This window comes from Electrophorus electricus, chromosome 13 (genome assembly GCF_041902795.1).
Source record: "Electrophorus electricus isolate QZ-2024a chromosome 13, ASM4190279v1, whole genome shotgun sequence".
NCBI lineage: Eukaryota > Metazoa > Chordata > Actinopteri > Gymnotiformes > Gymnotidae > Electrophorus > Electrophorus electricus.
Genome location: NC_137509.1, coordinates 27429091 through 27450437, shown reverse-complemented (window position 1 = coordinate 27450437; position 21347 = coordinate 27429091). Strand labels below are relative to the sequence as shown.

General features: G+C 34.9%; 9 pseudogenes; all 9 read right to left on the bottom strand.

The window, feature by feature from the left end:
• Positions 1–1192: 1192 nt before the first annotated feature.
• On the bottom strand, positions 1193–1311 carry LOC145645798 (5S ribosomal RNA; annotated as a pseudogene).
• Positions 1312–2515: 1204 nt separating this feature from the next.
• On the bottom strand, positions 2516–2634 carry LOC145645813 (5S ribosomal RNA; annotated as a pseudogene).
• Positions 2635–3839: 1205 nt separating this feature from the next.
• On the bottom strand, positions 3840–3958 carry LOC145645797 (5S ribosomal RNA; annotated as a pseudogene).
• A 1205-nt stretch (positions 3959–5163) lies between these two features.
• On the bottom strand, positions 5164–5282 carry LOC145645795 (5S ribosomal RNA; annotated as a pseudogene).
• Positions 5283–6487: 1205 nt separating this feature from the next.
• LOC145645114 (5S ribosomal RNA) lies at positions 6488–6606 on the bottom strand (annotated as a pseudogene).
• Positions 6607–7810: 1204 nt separating this feature from the next.
• LOC145645113 (5S ribosomal RNA) lies at positions 7811–7929 on the bottom strand (annotated as a pseudogene).
• Positions 7930–16831: 8902 nt separating this feature from the next.
• Positions 16832–16950, bottom strand: LOC145645794 (5S ribosomal RNA; annotated as a pseudogene).
• A 1093-nt stretch (positions 16951–18043) lies between these two features.
• Positions 18044–18162, bottom strand: LOC145645793 (5S ribosomal RNA; annotated as a pseudogene).
• A 2359-nt stretch (positions 18163–20521) lies between these two features.
• Positions 20522–20640, bottom strand: LOC145645792 (5S ribosomal RNA; annotated as a pseudogene).
• Positions 20641–21347: the final 707 nt, after the last annotated feature.

Sequence of the window (21347 nt, the reverse complement as noted above, 5' to 3'; positions counted from 1 at the left end):
TCTAATTGCCTATTCATAGCAAATATGATCAAAGACCAATCTGACAATTTTTTTTATTTAATCACTGCACTTGACATTCTAGAATGTTAGCTTGAAAGTAAATTAAAATGATGCAATAAAAGCTTACAACATCTGGGATTCAGAGGCACTAACAGACAGATTTTTTATTAATCACTGCACGTCACATTCACGCATGTCAGTTGGAGAGTAAATTAAAGTGATGCAATAAAAACTTACAGCATCTGCTATTCCCAGGTGCTAACAGATAGTTTGATTTAATGATTCACTGCACTTCAAATTTGAGCCTGATAGCCTGAACATAAATTAAAGGGATGCAATAAAATCTTACAGCACCTGCTATTCCCTGGTGCAAAAAGATTTCTATTTAATCTGTGCACTTCAGATAGAAGCATGTCAGTTGCAGAGTAAATTAAAGTGATGCAACAAATACCTACAGCATCTGCTATTCCCAGGTGCTAACAGATAGTTTGATTTAATGATTCACTGCACTTCAAATTTGAGCATGATAGCTTGAACATAAATTAAAGTGATGCAACAAATACCTACAGCATCTGCTATTCCCAGTTGCTAACAGATAGTTTGCCTTAATGATTCACTGCACTTCAAATTTGAGCATGATAGCTTGAACATAAATTAAAGGGATGCAATAAAATCTTACAGCACCTGCTATTCCCTGGTGCAAAAAGATTTCTATTTATTCTGTGCACTGCACATAGAAGCATGTCAGCTTGAAAGTAAATTAAAGTGATGCAACAAATACCTACAGCATCTGCTATTCCCAGGTGCTAACAGATAGTTTTTTTTATTAATCACTGCACTTCACAATTGAGCATGTCAGCTTGAAAGTAAATTAAAGTGATGCAATAAAAACTAACAGATAGTTTGATTTAATGATTCACTGCACTTCAAATTTGAGCATGATAGCTTGAACATAAATTAAAGGAATGCAATAAAATCTTAGAGCACCTGCTATTCCCTGGTGCAAAAAGATTTCTATTTAATCTATGCACTTCACATAGAAGCATGTCAGTTGCAGAGTAAATTAAAGTGATGCAACAAATACCTACAGCATCTGCTATTCCCAGGTGCTAACAGATAGTTTTTTTTATTAATCACTGCACTTCACATTTGAGCATGTCAGCTTGAAAGTAAATTAAAGTGATGCAAGAAAAGCCTACAGCAGCTGGTATTCCTAGGTAGGGTCCCACCTCAGTACTATCCAGGTCCAAATTTGCTTAGTTTCAAAGGTCAGATGAGATTGGGCGTTCTCAAACTGGTGTGGCCGTAAGCCTTAAACACTTACTCTAATTGCCTATTCATAGCAAATATGATCAAAGACCAATCTGACAATTTTTTTTATTTAATCACTGCACTTGACATTCTAGAATGTTAGCTTGAAAGTAAATTAAAATGATGCAATAAAAGCTTACAACATCTGGGATTCAGAGGCACTAACAGACAGATTTTTTATTAATCACTGCACTTCACATTCACGCATGTCAGTTGGAGAGTAAATTAAAGTGATGCAATAAAAACTTACAGCATCTGCTATTCCCAGGTGCTAACAGATAGTTTGATTTAATGATTCACTGCACTTCAAATTTGAGCCTGATAGCCTGAACATAAATTAAAGGGATACAATAAAATCTTACAGCACCTGCTATTCCCTGGTGCAAAAAGATTTCTATTTAATCTGTGCACTTCAGATAGAAGCATGTCAGTTGCAGAGTAAATTATAGTGATGCAACAAATACCTACAGCATCTGCTATTCCCAGGTGCTAACAGATAGTTTGATTTAATGATTCACTGCACTTCAAATTTGAGCATGATAGCTTGAACATAAATTAAAGTGATGCAACAAATACCTACAGCATCTGCTATTCCCAGTTGCTAACAGATAGTTTGACTTAATGATTCACTGCACTTCAAATTTGAGCATGATAGCTTGAACATAAATTAAAGGGATGCAATAAAATCTTACAGCACCTGCTATTCCCTGGTGCAAAAAGATTTCTATTTATTCTGTGCACTGCACATAGAAGCATGTCATCTTGAAAGTAAATTAAAGTGATGCAACAAATACCTACAGCATCTGCTATTCCCAGGTGCTAACACATAGTTTTTTTATTAATCACTGCACTTCACAATTGAGCATGTCAGCTTGAAAGTAAATTAAAGTGATGCAATAAAAACTAACAGATAGTTTGATTTAATGATTCACTGCACTTCAAATTTGAGCATGATAGCTTGAACATAAATTAAAGGAATGCAATAAAATCTTAGAGCACCTGCTATTCCCTGGTGCAAAAAGATTTCTATTTAATCTATGCACTTCACATAGAAGCATGTCAGTTGCAGAGTAAATTAAAGTGATGCAACAAATACCTACAGCATCTGCTATTCCCAGGTGCTAACAGATAGTTTTTTTTATTAATCACTGCACTTCACATTTGAGCATGTCAGCTTGAAAGTAAATTAAAGTGATGCAAGAAAAGCCTACAGCAGCTGGTATTCCTAGGTAGGGTCCCACCTCAGTACTATCCAGGTCCAAATTTGCTTAGTTTCAAAGGTCAGATGAGATTGGGAGTTCTCAAACTGGTGTGGCCGTAAGCCTTAAACACTTACTCTAATTGCCTATTCATAGCAAATATGATCAAAGACCAATCTGACAATTTTTTTTATTTAATCACTGCACTTGACATTCTAGAATGTTAGCTTGAAAGTAAATTAAAATGATGCAATAAAAGCTTACAACATCTGGGATTCAGAGGCACTAACAGACAGATTTTTTATTAATCACTGCACGTCACATTCACGCATGTCAGTTGGAGAGTAAATTAAAGTTATGCAATAAAAACTTACAGCATCTGCTATTCCCAGGTGCTAACAGATAGTTTGATTTAATGATTCACTGCACTTCAAATTTGAGCCTGATAGCCTGAACATAAATTAAAGGGATACAATAAAATCTTACAGCACCTGCTATTCCCTGGTGCAAAAAGATTTCTATTTAATCTGTGCACTTCAGATAGAAGCATGTCAGTTGCAGAGTAAATTAAAGTGATGCAACAAATACCTACAGCATCTGCTATTCCCAGGTGCTAACAGATAGTTTGATTTAATGATTCACTGCACTTCAAATTTGAGCATGATAGCTTGAACATAAATTAAAGTGATGCAACAAATACCTACAGCATCTGCTATTCCCAGTTGCTAACAGATAGTTTGACTTAATGATTCACTGCACTTCAAATTTGAGCATGATAGCTTGAACATAAATTAAAGGGATGCAATAAAATCTTACAGCACCTGCTATTCCCTGGTGCAAAAAGATTTCTATTTATTCTGTGCACTGCACATAGAAGCATGTCAGCTTGAAAGTAAATTAAAGTGATGCAACAAATACCTACAGCATCTGCTATTCCCAGGTGCTAACAGATAGTTTTTTTTATTAATCACTGCACTTCACAATTGAGCATGTCAGCTTGAAAGTAAATTAAAGTGATGCAATAAAAACTAACAGATAGTTTGATTTAATGATTCACTGCACTTCAAATTTGAGCATGATAGCTTGAACATAAATTAAAGGAATGCAATAAAATCTTACAGCACCTGCTATTCCCTGGTGCAAAAAGATTTCTATTTAATCTATGCACTTCACATAGAAGCATGTCAGTTGCAGAGTAAATTAAAGTGATGCAACAAATACCTACAGCATCTGCTATTCCCAGGTGCTAACAGATAGTTTTTTTTATTAATCACTGCACTTCACATTTGAGCATGTCAGCTTGAAAGTAAATTAAAGTGATGCAAGAAAAGCCTACAGCAGCTGGTATTCCTAGGTAGGGTCCCACCTCAGTACTATCCAGGTCCAAATTTGCTTAGTTTCAAAGGTCAGATGAGATTGGGCGTTCTCAAACTGGTGTGGCCGTAAGCCTTAAACACTTACTCTAATTGCCTATTCATAGCAAATATGATCAAAGACCAATCTGACAATTTTTTTTATTTAATCACTGCACTTGACATTCTAGAATGTTAGCTTGAAAGTAAATTAAAATGATGCAATAAAAGCTTACAACATCTGGGATTCAGAGGCACTAACAGACAGATTTTTTATTAATCACTGCACTTCACATTCACGCATGTCAGTTGGAGAGTAAATTAAAGTGATGCAATAAAAACTTACAGCATCTGCTATTCCCAGGTGCTAACAGATAGTTTGATTTAATGATTCACTGCACTTCAAATTTGAGCATGATAGCCTGAACATAAATTAAAGGGATACAATAAAATCTTACAGCACCTGCTATTCCCTGGTGCAAAAAGATTTCTATTTAATCTGTGCACTTCAGATAGAAGCATGTCAGTTGCAGAGTAAATTAAAGTGATGCAACAAATACCTACAGCATCTGCTATTCCCAGGTGCTAACAGATAGTTTGATTTAATGATTCACTGCACTTCAAATTTGAGCATGATAGCTTGAACATAAATTAAAGTGATGCAACAAATACCTACAGCATCTGCTATTCCCAGTTGCTAACAGATAGTTTGACTTAATGATTCACTGCACTTCAAATTTGAGCATGATAGCTTGAACATAAATTAAAGGGATGCTATAAAATCTTACAGCACCTGCTATTCCCTGGTGCAAAAAGATTTCTATTTATTCTGTGCACTGCACATAGAAGCATGTCAGCTTGAAAGTAAATTAAAGTGATGCAACAAATACCTACAGCATCTGCTATTCCCAGGTGCTAACAGATAGTTTTTTTTATTAATCACTGCACTTCACAATTGAGCATGTCAGCTTGAAAGTAAATTAAAGTGATGCAATAAAAACTAACAGATAGTTTGATTTAATGATTCACTGCACTTCAAATTTGAGCATGATAGCTTGAACATAAATTAAAGGAATGCAATAAAATCTTAGAGCACCTGCTATTCCCTGGTGCAAAAAGATTTCTATTTAATCTATGCACTTCACATAGAAGCATGTCAGTTGCAGAGTAAATTAAAGTGATGCAACAAATACCTACAGCATCTGCTATTCCCAGGTGCTAACAGATAGTTTTTTTTATTAATCACTGCACTTCACATTTGAGCATGTCAGCTTGAAAGTAAATTAAAGTGATGCAAAAAAAGCCTACAGCAGCTGGTATTCCTAGGTAGGGTCCCACCTCAGTACTATCCAGGTCCAAATTTGCTTAGTTTCAAAGGTCAGATGAGATTGGGCGTTCTCAAACTGGTGTGGCCGTAAGCCTTAAACACTTACTCTAATTGCCTATTCATAGCAAATATGATCAAAGACCAATCTGACAATTTTTTTTATTTAATCACTGCACTTGACATTCTAGAATGTTAGCTTGAAAGCAAATTAAAATGATGCAATAAAAGCTTACAACATCTGGGATTCAGAGGCACTAACAGACAGATTTTTTATTAATCACTGCACTTCACATTCACGCATGTCAGTTGGAGAGTAAATTAAAGTGATGCAATAAAAACTTACAGCATCTGCTATTCCCAGGTGCTAACAGATAGTTTGATTTAATGATTCACTGCACTTCAAATTTGAGCCTGATAGCCTGAACATAAATTAAAGGGATACAATAAAATCTTACAGCACCTGCTATTCCCTGGTGCAAAAAGATTTCTGTTTAATCTGTGCACTTCAGATAGAAGCATGTCAGTTGCAGAGTAAATTAAAGTGATGCAACAAATACCTACAGCATCTGCTATTCCCAGGTGCTAACAGATAGTTTGATTTAATGATTCACTGCACTTCAAATTTGAGCATGATAGCTTGAACATAAATTAAAGTGATGCAACAAATACCTACAGCATCTGCTATTCCCAGTTGCTAACAGATAGTTTGACTTAATGATTCACTGCACTTCAAATTTGAGCATGATAGCTTGAACATAAATTAAAGGGATGCAATAAAATCTTACAGCACCTGCTATTCCCTGGTGCAAAAAGATTTCTATTTATTCTGTGCACTGCACATAGAAGCATGTCAGCTTGAAAGTAAATTAAAGTGATGCAACAAATACCTACAGCATCTGCTATTCCCAGGTGCTAACAGATAGTTTTTTTTATTAATCACTGCACTTCACAATTGAGCATGTCAGCTTGAAAGTAAATTAAAGTGATGCAATAAAAACTAACAGATAGTTTGATTTAATGATTCACTGCACTTCAAATTTGAGCATGATAGCTTGAACATAAATTAAAGGAATGCAATAAAATCTTAGAGCACCTGCTATTCCCTGGTGCAAAAAGATTTCTATTTAATCTATGCACTTCACATAGAAGCATGTCAGTTGCAGAGTAAATTAAAGTGATGCAACAAATACCTACAGCATATGCTATTCCCAGGTGCTAACAGATAGTTTTTAGTATTAATCACTGCACTTCACATTTGAGCATGTCAGCTTGAAAGTAAATTAAAGTGATGCAAGAAAAGCCTACAGCAGCTGGTATTCCTAGGTAGGGTCCCACCTCAGTACTATCCAAGTCCAAATTTGCTTAGCTTCAAAGGTCAGATGAGATTGGGCGTTCTCAAACTAGTGTGGCCGTAAGCCTTAAACACTTACTCAAATTGCCTATTCATAGTAAATATGATCAAAGACCAATATGACAATTTTTTTTATTAATCACTGCACTTGATATTCTAGAATGTTAGCATGAAAGGAAAATAAAATGATGCAATAAAAGCTTACAACATCTGGGATTCAGAGGCACTAACAGACAGATTTTTTATTAATCACTGCACTTCACATTCACGCATGTCAGTTGGAGAGTAAATTAAAGTGATGCAATAAAAACTTACAGCATCTGCTATTCCCAGGTGCTAACAGATAGTTTGATTTAATGATTCACTGCACTTCAAATTTGAGCCTGATAGCCTGAACATAAATTAAAGGGATACAATAAAATCTTACAGCACCTGCTATTCCCTGGTGCAAAAAGATTTCTGTTTAATCTGTGCACTTCAGATAGAAGCATGTCAGTTGCAGAGTAAATTAAAGTGATGCAACAAATACCTACAGCATCTGCTATTCCCAGGTGCTAACAGATAGTTTGATTTAATGATTCACTGCACTTCAAATTTGAGCATGATAGCTTGAACATAAATTAAAGTGATGCAACAAATACCTACAGCATCTGCTATTCCCAGTTGCTAACAGATAGTTTGACTTAATGATTCACTGCACTTCAAATTTGAGCATGATAGCTTGAACATAAATTAAAGGGATGCAATAAAATCTTACAGCACCTGCTATTCCCTGGTGCAAAAAGATTTCTATTTATTCTGTGCACTGCACATAGAAGCATGTCAGCTTGAAAGTAAATTAAAGTGATGCAACAAATACCTACAGCATCTGCTATTCCCAGGTGCTAACAGATAGTTTTTTTTATTAATCACTGCACTTCACAATTGAGCATGTCAGCTTGAAAGTAAATTAAAGTGATGCAATAAAAACTAACAGATAGTTTGATTTAATGATTCACTGCACTTCAAATTTGAGCATGATAGCTTGAACATAAATTAAAGGAATGCAATAAAATCTTAGAGCACCTGCTATTCCCTGGTGCAAAAAGATTTCTATTTAATCTATGCACTTCACATAGAAGCATGTCAGTTGCAGAGTAAATTAAAGTGATGCAACAAATACCTACAGCATATGCTATTCCCAGGTGCTAACAGATAGTTTTTAGTATTAATCACTGCACTTCACATTTGAGCATGTCAGCTTGAAAGTAAATTAAAGTGATGCAAGAAAAGCCTACAGCAGCTGGTATTCCTAGGTAGGGTCCCACCTCAGTACTATCCAAGTCCAAATTTGCTTAGCTTCAAAGGTCAGATGAGATTGGGCGTTCTCAAACTAGTGTGGCCGTAAGCCTTAAACACTTACTCAAATTGCCTATTCATAGTAAATATGATCAAAGACCAATATGACAATTTTTTTTATTAATCACTGCACTTGATATTCTAGAATGTTAGCATGAAAGGAAAATAAAATGATGCAATAAAAGCTTAAAAATTCTGGTATTCAGAGGCACTAACAGACAGATTTTTTATTAATCACTGCACTTCACATTCACGAATGTCAGTTGGAGAGTAATTTAAAGTGATGCAATAAAAACTTACAGCATCTGCTATTCCCAGGTGCTAACAGATAGTTTGATTTAATGATTCACTGCACTTCAAATTTGAGCCTGATAGCCTGAACATAAATTAAAGGGATGCAATAAAATCTTACAGCACCTGCTATTCCCTGGTGCAAAAAGATTTCTATTTAATCTGTGCACTTCAGATAGAAGCATGTCAGCTTGAAAGTAAATTAAAGTGATGCAACAAATACCTACAGCATCTGCTATTCCCAGGTGCTAACAGATAGTTTTTTTTATTAATCACTGCACTTCACAATTGAGCATGTCAGCTTGAAAGTAAATTAAAGTGATGCAATAAAAACTAACAGATCGTTTGATTTAATGATTCACTGCACTTCAAATTTGAGCATGATAGCTTGAACATAAATTAAAGGAATGCAATAAAATCTTAGAGCACCTGCTATTCCCTGGTGCAAAAAGATTTCTATTTAATCTATGCACTTCACATAGAAGCATGTCAGTTGCAGAGTAAATTAAAGTGATGCAACAAATACCTACAGCATCTGCTATTCCCAGTTGCTAACAGATAGTTTGACTTAATGATTCACTGCACTTCAAATTTGAGCATGATAGCTTGAACATAAATTAAAGGGATGCAATAAAATCTTACAGCACCTGCTATTCCCTGGTGCAAAAAGATTTCTATTTATTCTGTGCACTGCACATAGAAGCATGTCAGCTTGAAAGTAAATTAAAGTGATGCAACAAATACCTACAGCATCTGCTATTCCCAGGTGCTAACAGATAGTTTTTTTTATTAATCACTGCACTTCACAATTGAGCATGTCAGCTTGAAAGTAAATTAAAGTGATGCAATAAAAACTAACAGATAGTTTGATTTAATGATTCACTGCACTTCAAATTTGAGCATGATAGCTTGAACATAAATTAAAGGAATGCAATAAAATCTTAGAGCACCTGCTATTCCCTGGTGCAAAAAGATTTCTATTTAATCTGTACACTTCAGATAGAAGCATGTCAGTTGCAGAGTAAATTAAAGTGATGCAACAAATACCTACAGCATCTGCTATTCCCAGGTGCTAACAGATAGTTTGATTTAATGATTCACTGCACTTCAAATTTGAGCATGATAGCTTGAACATAAATTAAAGTGATGCAATAAATACCTACAGCATCTGCTATTCCCAGTTGCTAACAGATAGTTTGACTTAATGATTCACTGCACTTCAAATTTGAGCATGATAGCTTGAACATAAATTAAAGGGATGCAATAAAATCTTACAGCACCTGCTATTCCCTGGTGCAAAAAGATTTCTATTTATTCTGTGCACTGCACATAGAAGCATGTCAGCTTGAAAGTAAATTAAAGTGATGCAACAAATACCTACAGCATCTGCTATTCCCAGGTGCTAACAGATAGTTTTTTTATTAATCACTGCACTTCACAATTGAGCATGTCAGCTTGAAAGTAAATTAAAGTGATGCAATAAAAACTAACAGATAGTTTGATTTAATGATTCACTGCACTTCAAATTTGAGCATGATAGCTTGAACATAAATTAAAGGAATGCAATAAAATCTTACAGCACCTGCTATTCCCTGGTGCAAAAAGATTTCTATTTAATCTGTGCACTTCAGATAGAAGCATGTCAGTTGCAGAGTAAATTAAAGTGATGCAACAAATACCTACAGCATCTGCTATTCCCAGGTGCTAACAGTTAGTTTGATTTAATGATTCACTGCACTTCAAATTTGAGCATGATAGCCTGAACATAAATTAAAGGGATGCAATAAAAACTTACAGCATCTGCTATTCGCAGGTTCTAACAGATAGTTTGATTTAATGATTCACTGCACTTCAAATTTGAGCATGATAGCTTGAACATAAATTAAAGGAATGCAATAAAATCTTACAGCACCTGCTATTCCCTGGTGCAAAAAGATTTCTATTTATTCTGTGCACTGCACATAGAAGCATGTCAGCTTGAAAGTAAATTAAAGTGATGCAACAAATACCTACAGCATCTGCTATTCCCAGGTGCTAACAGATAGTTTTTTTTTATTAATCACTGCACTTCACAATTGAGCATGTCAGCTTGAAAGTAAATTAAAGTGATGCAATAAAAACTAACAGATAGTTTGATTTAATGATTCACTGCACTTCAAATTTGAGCATGATAGCTTGAACATAAATTAAAGGAATGCAATAAAATCTTAGAGCACCTGCTATTCCCTGGTGCAAAAAGATTTCTTTTTAATCTATGCACTTCACATAGAAGCATGTCAGTTGCAGAGTAAATTAAAGTGATGCAACAAATACCTACAGCATCTGCTATTCCCAGTTGCTAACAGATAGTTTGACTTAATGATTCACTGCACTTCAAATTTGAGCATGATAGCTTGAACATAAATTAAAGGGATGCAATAAAATCTTACAGCACCTGCTATTCCCTGGTGCAAAAATATTTCTATTTATTCTGTGCACTGCACATAGAAGCATGTCAGCTTGAAAGTAAATTAAAGTGATGCAACAAATACCTACAGCATCTGCTATTCCCAGGTGCTAACAGATAGTTTTTTTTATTAATCACTGCACTTCACAATTGAGCATGTCAGCTTGAAAGTAAATTAAAGTGATGCAATAAAAACTAACAGATAGTTTGATTTAATGATTCACTGCACTTCAAATTTGAGCATGATAGCTTGAACATAAATTAAAGGAATGCAATAAAATCTTAGAGCACCTGCTATTCCCTGGTGCAAAAAGATTTCTATTTAATCTGTACACTTCAGATAGAAGCATGTCAGTTGCAGAGTAAATTAAAGTGATGCAACAAATACCTACAGCATCTGCTATTCCCAGGTGCTAACAGATAGTTTGATTTAATGATTCACTGCACTTCAAATTTGAGCATGATAGCTTGAACATAAATTAAAGTGATGCAATAAATACCTACAGCATCTGCTATTCCCAGTTGCTAACAGATAGTTTGACTTAATGATTCACTGCACTTCAAATTTGAGCATGATAGCTTGAACATAAATTAAAGGGATGCAATAAAATCTTACAGCACCTGCTATTCCCTGGTGCAAAAAGATTTCTATTTATTCTGTGCACTGCACATAGAAGCATGTCAGCTTGAAAGTAAATTAAAGTGATGCAACAAATACCTACAGCATCTGCTATTCCCAGGTGCTAACAGATAGTTTTTTTATTAATCACTGCACTTCACAATTGAGCATGTCAGCTTGAAAGTAAATTAAAGTGATGCAATAAAAACTAACAGATAGTTTGATTTAATGATTCACTGCACTTCAAATTTGAGCATGATAGCTTGAACATAAATTAAAGGAATGCAATAAAATCTTACAGCACCTGCTATTCCCTGGTGCAAAAAGATTTCTATTTAATCTGTGCACTTCAGATAGAAGCATGTCAGTTGCAGAGTAAATTAAAGTGATGCAACAAATACCTACAGCATCTGCTATTCCCAGGTGCTAACAGATAGTTTGATTTAATGATTCACTGCACTTCAAATTTGAGCATGATAGCCTGAACATAAATTAAAGGGATGCAATAAAAACTTACAGCATCTGCTATTCGCAGGTTCTAACAGATAGTTTGATTTAATGATTCACTGCACTTCAAATTTGAGCATGATAGCTTGAACATAAATTAAAGGAATGCAATAAAATCTTAGAGCACCTGCTATTCCCTGGTGCAAAAAGATTTCTATTTAATCTGTACACTTCAGATAGAAGCATGTCAGTTGCAGAGTAAATTAAAGTGATGCAACAAATACCTACAGCATCTGCTATTCCCAGGTGCTAACAGATAGTTTGATTTAATGATTCACTGCACTTCAAATTTGAGCATGATAGCCTGAACATAAATTAAAGGGATGCAATAAAAACTTACAGCATCTGCTATTCGCAGGTTCTAACAGATAGTTTGATTTAATGATTCACTGCACTTCAAATTTGAGCATGATAGCTTGAACATAAATTAAAGGAATGCAATAAAATCTTAGAGCACCTGCTATTCCCTGGTGCAAAAAGATTTCTATTTAATCTGTACACTTCAGATAGAAGCATGTCAGTTGCAGAGTAAATTAAAGTGATGCAACAAATACCTACAGCATCTGCTATTCCCAGGTGCTAACAGATAGTTTGATTTAATGATTCACTACACTTCAAATTTGAGCATGATAGCTTGAACATAAATTAAAGTGATGCAATAAATACCTACAGCATCTGCTATTCCCAGTTGCTAACAGATAGTTTGACTTAATGATTCACTGCACTTCAAATTTGAGCATGATAGCTTGAACATAAATTTAAGGGATGCAATAAAATCTTACAGCACCTGCTATTCCCTGGTGCAAAAAGATTTCTATTTATTCTGTGCACTGCACATAGAAGCATGTCAGCTTGAAAGTAAATTAAAGTGATGCAACAAATACCTACAGCATCTGCTATTCCCAGGTGCTAACAGATAGTTTTTTTATTAATCACTGCACTTCACAATTGAGCATGTCAGCTTGAAAGTAAATTAAAGTGATGCAATAAAAACTAACAGATAGTTTGATTTAATGATTCACTGCACTTCAAATTTGAGCATGATAGCTTGAACATAAATTAAAGGAATGCAATAAAATCTTACAGCACCTGCTATTCCCTGGTGCAAAAAGATTTCTATTTAATCTGTGCACTTCAGATAGAAGCATGTCAGTTGCAGAGTAAATTAAAGTGATGCAACAAATACCTACAGCATCTGCTATTCCCAGGTGCTAACAGATAGTTTGATTTAATGATTCACTGCACTTCAAATTTGAGCATGATAGCCTGAACATAAATTAAAGGGATGCAATAAAAACTTACAGCATCTGCTATTCGCAGGTTCTAACAGATAGTTTGATTTAATGATTCACTGCACTTCAAATTTGAGCATGATAGCTTGAACATAAATTAAAGGAATGCAATAAAATCTTAGAGCACCTGCTATTCCCTGGTGCAAAAAGATTTCTATTTAATCTATGCACTTCACATAGAAGCATGTCAGTTGCAGAGTAAATTAAAGTGATGCAACAAATACCTACAGCATCTGCTATTCCCAGGTGCTAACAGATAGTTTTTTTTATTAATCACTGCACTTCACATTTGAGCATGTCAGCTTGAAAGTAAATTAAAGTGATGCAAGAAAAGCCTACAGCAGCTGGTATCCCTAGGTAGGGTCCCACCTCAGTACTATCCAGGTCCAAATTTGCTTAGTTTCAAAGGTCAGATGAGATTGGGCGTTCTCAAACTGGTGTGGCCGTAAGCGTTAAACACTTACTCTAATTGCCTATTCATAGCAAATATGATCAAAGACCAATCTGACAATTTTTTTTATTTAATCACTGCACTTGACATTCTAGAATGTTAGCTTGAAAGTAAATTAAAATGATGCAATAAAAGCTTACAACATCTGGGATTCAGAGGCACTAACAGACAGATTTTTTATTAATCACTGCACTTCACATTCACGCATGTCAGTTGGAGAGTAAATTAAAGTGATGCAATAAAAACTTACAGCATCTGCTATTCCCAGTTGCTAACAGATAGTTTGACTTAATGATTCACTGCACTTCAAATTTGAGCATGATAGCTTGAACATAAATTAAAGGGATGCAATAAAATCTTACAGCACCTGCTATTCCCTGGTGCAAAAAGATTTCTATTTAATCTATGCACTTCACATAGAAGCATGTCAGTTGCAGAGTAAATTAAAGTGATGCAACAAATACCTACAGCATCTGCTATTCCCAGTTGCTAACAGATAGTTTGACTTAATGATTCACTGCACTTCAAATTTGAGCATGATAGCTTGAACATAAATTAAAGGGATGCAATAAAATCTTACAGCACCTGCTATTCCCTGGTGCAAAAAGATTTCTATTTATTCTGTGCACTGCACATAGAAGCATGTCAGCTTGAAAGTAAATTAAAGTGATGCAACAAATACCTACAGCATCTGCTATTCCCAGGTGCTAACAGATAGTTTTTTTTATTAATCACTGCACTTCACAATTGAGCATGTCAGCTTGAAAGTAAATTAAAGTGATGCAATAAAAACTAACAGATAGTTTGATTTAATGATTCACTGCACTTCAAATTTGAGCATGATAGCTTGAACATAAATTAAAGGAATGCAATAAAATCTTAGAGCACCTGCTATTCCCTGGTGCAAAAAGATTTCTATTTAATCTGTACACTTCAGATAGAAGCATGTCAGTTGCAGAGTAAATTAAAGTGATGCAACAAAAACCTACAGCATCTGCTATTCCCAGGTGCTAACAGATAGTTTGATTTAATGATTCACTGCACTTCAAATTTGAGCATGATAGCTTGAACATAAATTAAAGTGATGCAATAAATACCTACAGCATCTGCTATTCCCAGTTGCTAACAGATAGTTTGACTTAATGATTCACTGCACTTCAAATTTGAGCATGATAGCTTGAACATAAATTAAAGGGATGCAATAAAATCTTACAGCACCTGCTATTCCCTGGTGCAAAAAGATTTCTATTTATTCTGTGCACTGCACATAGAAGCATGTCAGCTTGAAAGTAAATTAAAGTGATGCAACAAATACCTACAGCATCTGCTATTCCCAGGTGCTAACAGATAGTTTTTTTATTAATCACTGCACTTCACAATTGAGCATGTCAGCTTGAAAGTAAATTAAAGTGATGCAATAAAAACTAACAGATAGTTTGATTTAATGATTCACTGCACTTCAAATTTGAGCATGATAGCTTGAACATAAATTAAAGGAATGCAATAAAATCTTACAGCACCTGCTATTCCCTGGTGCAAAAAGATTTCTATTTAATCTGTGCACTTCAGATAGAAGCATGTCAGTTGCAGAGTAAATTAAAGTGATGCAACAAATACCTACAGCATCTGCTATTCCCAGGTGCTAACAGATAGTTTGATTTAATGATTCACTGCACTTCAAATTTGAGCATGATAGCCTGAACATAAATTAAAGGGATGCAATAAAAACTTACAGCATCTGCTATTCGCAGGTTCTAACAGATAGTTTGATTTAATGATTCACTGCACTTCAAATTTGAGCATGATAGCTTGAACATAAATTAAAGGAATGCAATAAAATCTTAGAGCACCTGCTATTCCCTGGTGCAAAAAGATTTCTATTTAATCTGTACACTTCAGATAGAAGCATGTCAGTTGCAGAGTAAATTAAAGTGATGCAACAAATACCTACAGCATCTGCTATTCCCAGGTGCTAACAGATAGTTTGATTTAATGATTCACTGCACTTCAAATTTGAGCATGATAGCCTGAACATAAATTAAAGGGATGCAATAAAAACTTACAGCATCTGCTATTCGCAGGTTCTAACAGATAGTTTGATTTAATGATTCACTGCACTTCAAATTTGAGCATGATAGCTTGAACATAAATTAAAGGAATGCAATAAAATCTTAGAGCACCTGCTATTCCCTGGTGCAAAAAGATTTCTATTTAATCTGTACACTTCAGATAGAAGCATGTCAGTTGCAGAGTAAATTAAAGTGATGCAACAAATACCTACAGCATCTGCTATTCCCAGGTGCTAACAGATAGTTTGATTTAATGATTCACTACACTTCAAATTTGAGCATGATAGCTTGAACATAAATTAAAGTGATGCAATAAATACCTACAGCATCTGCTATTCCCAGTTGCTAACAGATAGTTTGACTTAATGATTCACTGCACTTCAAATTTGAGCATGATAGCTTGAACATAAATTTAAGGGATGCAATAAAATCTTACAGCACCTGCTATTCCCTGGTGCAAAAAGATTTCTATTTATTCTGTGCACTGCACATAGAAGCATGTCAGCTTGAAAGTAAATTAAAGTGATGCAACAAATACCTACAGCATCTGCTATTCCCAGGTGCTAACAGATAGTTTTTTTATTAATCACTGCACTTCACAATTGAGCATGTCAGCTTGAAAGTAAATTAAAGTGATGCAATAAAAACTAACAGATAGTTTGATTTAATGATTCACTGCACTTCAAATTTGAGCATGATAGCTTGAACATAAATTAAAGGAATGCAATAAAATCTTACAGCACCTGCTATTCCCTGGTGCAAAAAGATTTCTATTTAATCTGTGCACTTCAGATAGAAGCATGTCAGTTGCAGAGTAAATTAAAGTGATGCAACAAATACCTACAGCATCTGCTATTCCCAGGTGCTAACAGATAGTTTGATTTAATGATTCACTGCACTTCAAATTTGAGCATGATAGCCTGAACATAAATTAAAGGGATGCAATAAAAACTTACAGCATCTGCTATTCTCAGGTTCTAACAGATAGTTTGATTTAATGATTCACTGCACTTCAAATTTGAGCATGATAGCTTGAACATAAATTAAAGGAATGCAATAAAATCTTAGAGCACCTGCTATTCCCTGGTGCAAAAATATTTCTATTTAATCTATGCACTTCACATAGAAGCATGTCAGTTGCAGAGTAAATTAAAGTGATGCAACAAATACCTACAGCATCTGCTATTCCCAGGTGCTAACAGATAGTTTTTTTTATTAATCACTGCACTTCACATTTGAGCATGTCAGCTTGAAAGTAAATTAAAGTGATGCAAGAAAAGCCTACAGCAGCTGGTATTCCTAGGTAGGGTCCCACCTCAGTACTATCCAGGTCCAAATTTGCTTAGTTTCAAAGGTCAGATGAGATTGGGCGTTCTCAAACTGGTGTGGCCGTAAGCGTTAAACACTTACTCTAATTGCCTATTCATAGCAAATATGATCAAAGACCAATCTGACAATTTTTTTTATTTAATCACTGCACTTGACATTCTAGAATGTTAGCTTGAAAGTAAATTAAAATGATGCAATAAAAGCTTACAACATCTGGGATTCAGAGGCACTAACAGACAGATTTTTTATTAATCACTGCACTTCACATTCACGCATGTCAGTTGGAGAGTAAATTAAAGTGATGCAATAAAAACTTACAGCATCTGCTATTCCCAGTTGCTAACAGATAGTTTGACTTAATGATTCACTGCACTTCAAATTTGAGCATGATAGCTTGAACATAAATTAAAGGGATGCAATAAAATCTTACAGCACCTGCTATTCCCTGGTGCAAAAAGATTTCTATTTAATCTATGCACTTCACATAGAAGCATGTCAGTTGCAGAGTAAATTAAAGTGATGCAACAAATACCTACAGCATCTGCTATTCCCAGTTGCTAACAGATAGTTTGACTTAATGATTCACTGCACTTCAAATTTGAGCATGATAGCTTGAACATAAATTAAAGGGATGCAATAAAATCTTACAGCACCTGCTATTCCCTGGTGCAAAAAGATTTCTATTTATTCTGTGCACTGCACATAGAAGCATGTCAGCTTGAAAGTAAATTAAAGTGATGCAACAAATACCTACAGCATCTGCTATTCCCAGGTGCTAACAGATAGTTTTTTTTATTAATCACTGCACTTCACAATTGAGCATGTCAGCTTGAAAGTAAATTAAAGTGATGCAATAAAAACTAACAGATAGTTTGATTTAATGATTCACTGCACTTCAAATTTGAGCATGATAGCTTGAACATAAATTAAAGGAATGCAATAAAATCTTAGAGCACCTGCTATTCCCTGGTGCAAAAATATTTCTATTTAATCTATGCACTTCACATAGAAGCATGTCAGTTGCAGAGTAAATTAAAGTGATGCAACAAATACCTACAGCATCTGCTATTCCCAGGTGCTAACAGATAGTTTTTTTTATTAATCACTGCACTTCACATTTGAGCATGTCAGCTTGAAAGTAAATTAAAGTGATGCAAGAAAAGCCTACAGCAGCTGGTATTCCTAGGTAGGGTCCCACCTCAGTACTATCCAGGTCCAAATTTGCTTAGTTTCAAAGGTCAGATGAGATTGGGCGTTCTCAAACTGGTGTGGCCGTAAGCCTTAAACACTTACTCTAATTGCCTATTCATAGCAAATATGATCAAAGACCAATCTGACAATTTTTTTTATTTAATCACTGCACTTGACATTCTAGAATGTTAGCTTGAAAGTAAATTAAAATGATGCAATAAAAGCTTACAACATCTGGGATTCAGAGGCACTAACAGACAGATTTTTTATTAATCACTGCACTTCACATTCACGCATGTCAGTTGGAGAGTAAATTAAAGTGATGCAATAAAAACTTACAGCATCTGCTATTCCCAGGTGCTAACAGATAGTTTGATTTAATGATTCACGGCACTTCAAATTTGAGCCTGATAGCCTGAACATAAATTAAAGGGATACAATAAAATCTTACAGCACCTGCTATTCCCTGGTGCAAAAAGATTTCTATTTAATCTGTGCACTTCAGATAGAAGCATGTCAGTTGCAGAGTAAATTAAAGTGATGCAACAAATACCTACAGCATCTGCTATTCCCAGGTGCTAACAGATAGTTTGATTTAATGATTCACTGCACTTCAAATTTGAGCATGATAGCTTGAACATAAATTAAAGTGATGCAACAAATACCTACAGCATCTGCTATTCCCAGTTGCTAACAGATAGTTTGACTTAATGATTCACTGCACTTCAAATTTGAGCATGATAGCTTGAACATAAATTAAAGGGATGCAATAAAATCTTACAGCACCTGCTATTCCCTGGTGCAAAAAGATTTCTATTTATTCTGTGCACTGCACATAGAAGCATGTCAGCTTGAAAGTAAATTAAAGTGATGCAACAAATACCTACAGCATCTGCTATTCCCAGGTGCTAACAGATAGTTTTTTTTATTAATCACTGCACTTCACAATTGAGCATGTCAGCTTGAATGTAAATTAAAGTGATGCAATAAAAACTAACAGATAGTTTGATTTAATGATTCACTGCACTTCAAATTTGAGCATGATAGCTTGAACATAAATTAAAGGAATGCAATAAAATCTTAGAGCACCTGCTATTCCCTGGTGCAAAAAGATTTCTATTTAATCTATGCACTTCACATAGAAGCATGTCAGTTGCAGAGTAAATTAAAGTGATGCAACAAATACCTACAGCATCTGCTATTCCCAGGTGCTAACAGATAGTTTGACTTAATGATTCACTGCACTTCAAATTTGAGCATGATAGCTTGAACATAAATTAAAGGGATGCAATAAAATCTTACAGCACCTGCTATTCCCTGGTGCAAAAAGATTTCTATTTATTCTGTGCACTGCACATAGAAGCATGTCAGCTTGAAAGTAAATTAAAGTGATGCAACAAATACCTACAGCATCTGCTATTCCCAGGTGCTAACAGATAGTTTTTTTTATTAATCACTGCACTTCACAATTGAGCATGTCAGCTTGAAAGTAAATTAAAGTGATGCAATAAAAACTAACAGATAGTTTGATTTAATGATTCACTGCACTTCAAATTTGAGCATGATAGCTTGAACATAAATTAAAGGAATGCAATAAAATCTTAGAGCACCTGCTATTCCCTGGTGCAAAAAGATTTCTATTTAATCTGTGCACTTCAGATAGAAGCATGTCAGTTGCAGAGTAAATTAAAGTGATGCAACAAATACCTACAGCATCTGCTATTCCCAGGTGCTAACAGATAGTTTGATTTAATGATTCACTGCACTTCAAATTTGAGCATGATAGCTTGAACATAAATTAAAGTGATGCAATAAATACCTACAGCATCTGCTATTCCCAGTTGCTAACAGATAGTTTGACTTAATGATTCACTGCACTTCAAATTTGAGCATGATAGCTTGAACATAAATTAAAGGGATGCAATAAAATCTTACAGCACCTGCTATTCCCTGGTGCAAAAAGATTTCTATTTATTCTGTGCACTGCACATAGAAGCATGTCAGCTTGAAAGTAAATTAAAGTGATGCAACAAATACCTACAGCATCTGCTATTCCCAGGTGCAAACAGATAGTTTTTTTTATTAATCACTGCACTTCACAATTGAGCATGTCAGCTTGAAAGTAAATTAAAGTGATGCAATAAAAACTAACAGATAGTTTGGTTTAATGATTCACTGCACTTCAAATTTGAGCATGATAGCTTGAACATAAATTAAAGGAATGCAATAAAATCTTAGAGCACCTGCTATTCCCTGGTGCAAAAAGATTTCTATTTAATCTATGCACTTCACATAGAAGCATGTCAGTTGCAGAGTAAATTAAAGTGATGCAACAAATACCTACAGCATCTGCTATTCCCAGGTGCTAACAGATAGTTTTTTTTATTAATCACTGCACTTCACATTTGAGCATGTCAGCTTGAAAGTAAATTAAATTGATGCAAGAAAAGCCTACAGCAGCTGGTATTCCTAGGTAGGGTCCCACCTCAGTACTATCCAGGTCCAAATTTGCTTAGTTTCAAAGGTCAGATGAGATTGGGCGTTCTCAAACTGGTGTGGCCGTAAGCCTTAAACACTTACTCTAATTGCCTATTCATAGCAAATATGATCAAAGACCAATCTGACAATTTTTTTTATTTAATCACTGCACTTGACATTCTAGAATGTTAGCTTGAAAGTAAATTAAAATGATGCAATAAAAGCTTACAACATCTGGGATTCAGAGGCACTAACAGACAGATTTTTTATTAATCACTGCACGTCACATTCACGCATGTCAGTTGGAGAGTAAATTAAAGTGATGCAATAAAACCTTACAGCATCTGCTATTCCCAGGTGCTAACAGATAGTTTGATTTAATGATTCACTGCACTTCAAATTTGAGCCTGATAGCCTGAACATAAATTAAAGGGATACAATAAAATCTTACAGCACCTGCTATTCCCTGGTGCAAAAAGATTTCTATTTAATCTGTGCACTTCAGATAGAAGCATGTCAGTTGCAGAGTAAATTAAAGTGATGCAACAAATACCTACAGCATCTGCTATTCCCAGGTGCTAACAGATAGTTTGATTTAATGATTCACTGCACTTCAAATTTGAGCATGATAGCTTGAACATAAATTAAAGTGATGCAACAAATACCTACAGCATCTGCTATTCCCAGTTGCTAACAGATAGTTTGACTTAATGATTCACTGCACTTCAAATTTGAGCATGATAGCTTGAACATAAATTAAAGGGATGCAATAAAATCTTACAGCACCTGCTATTCC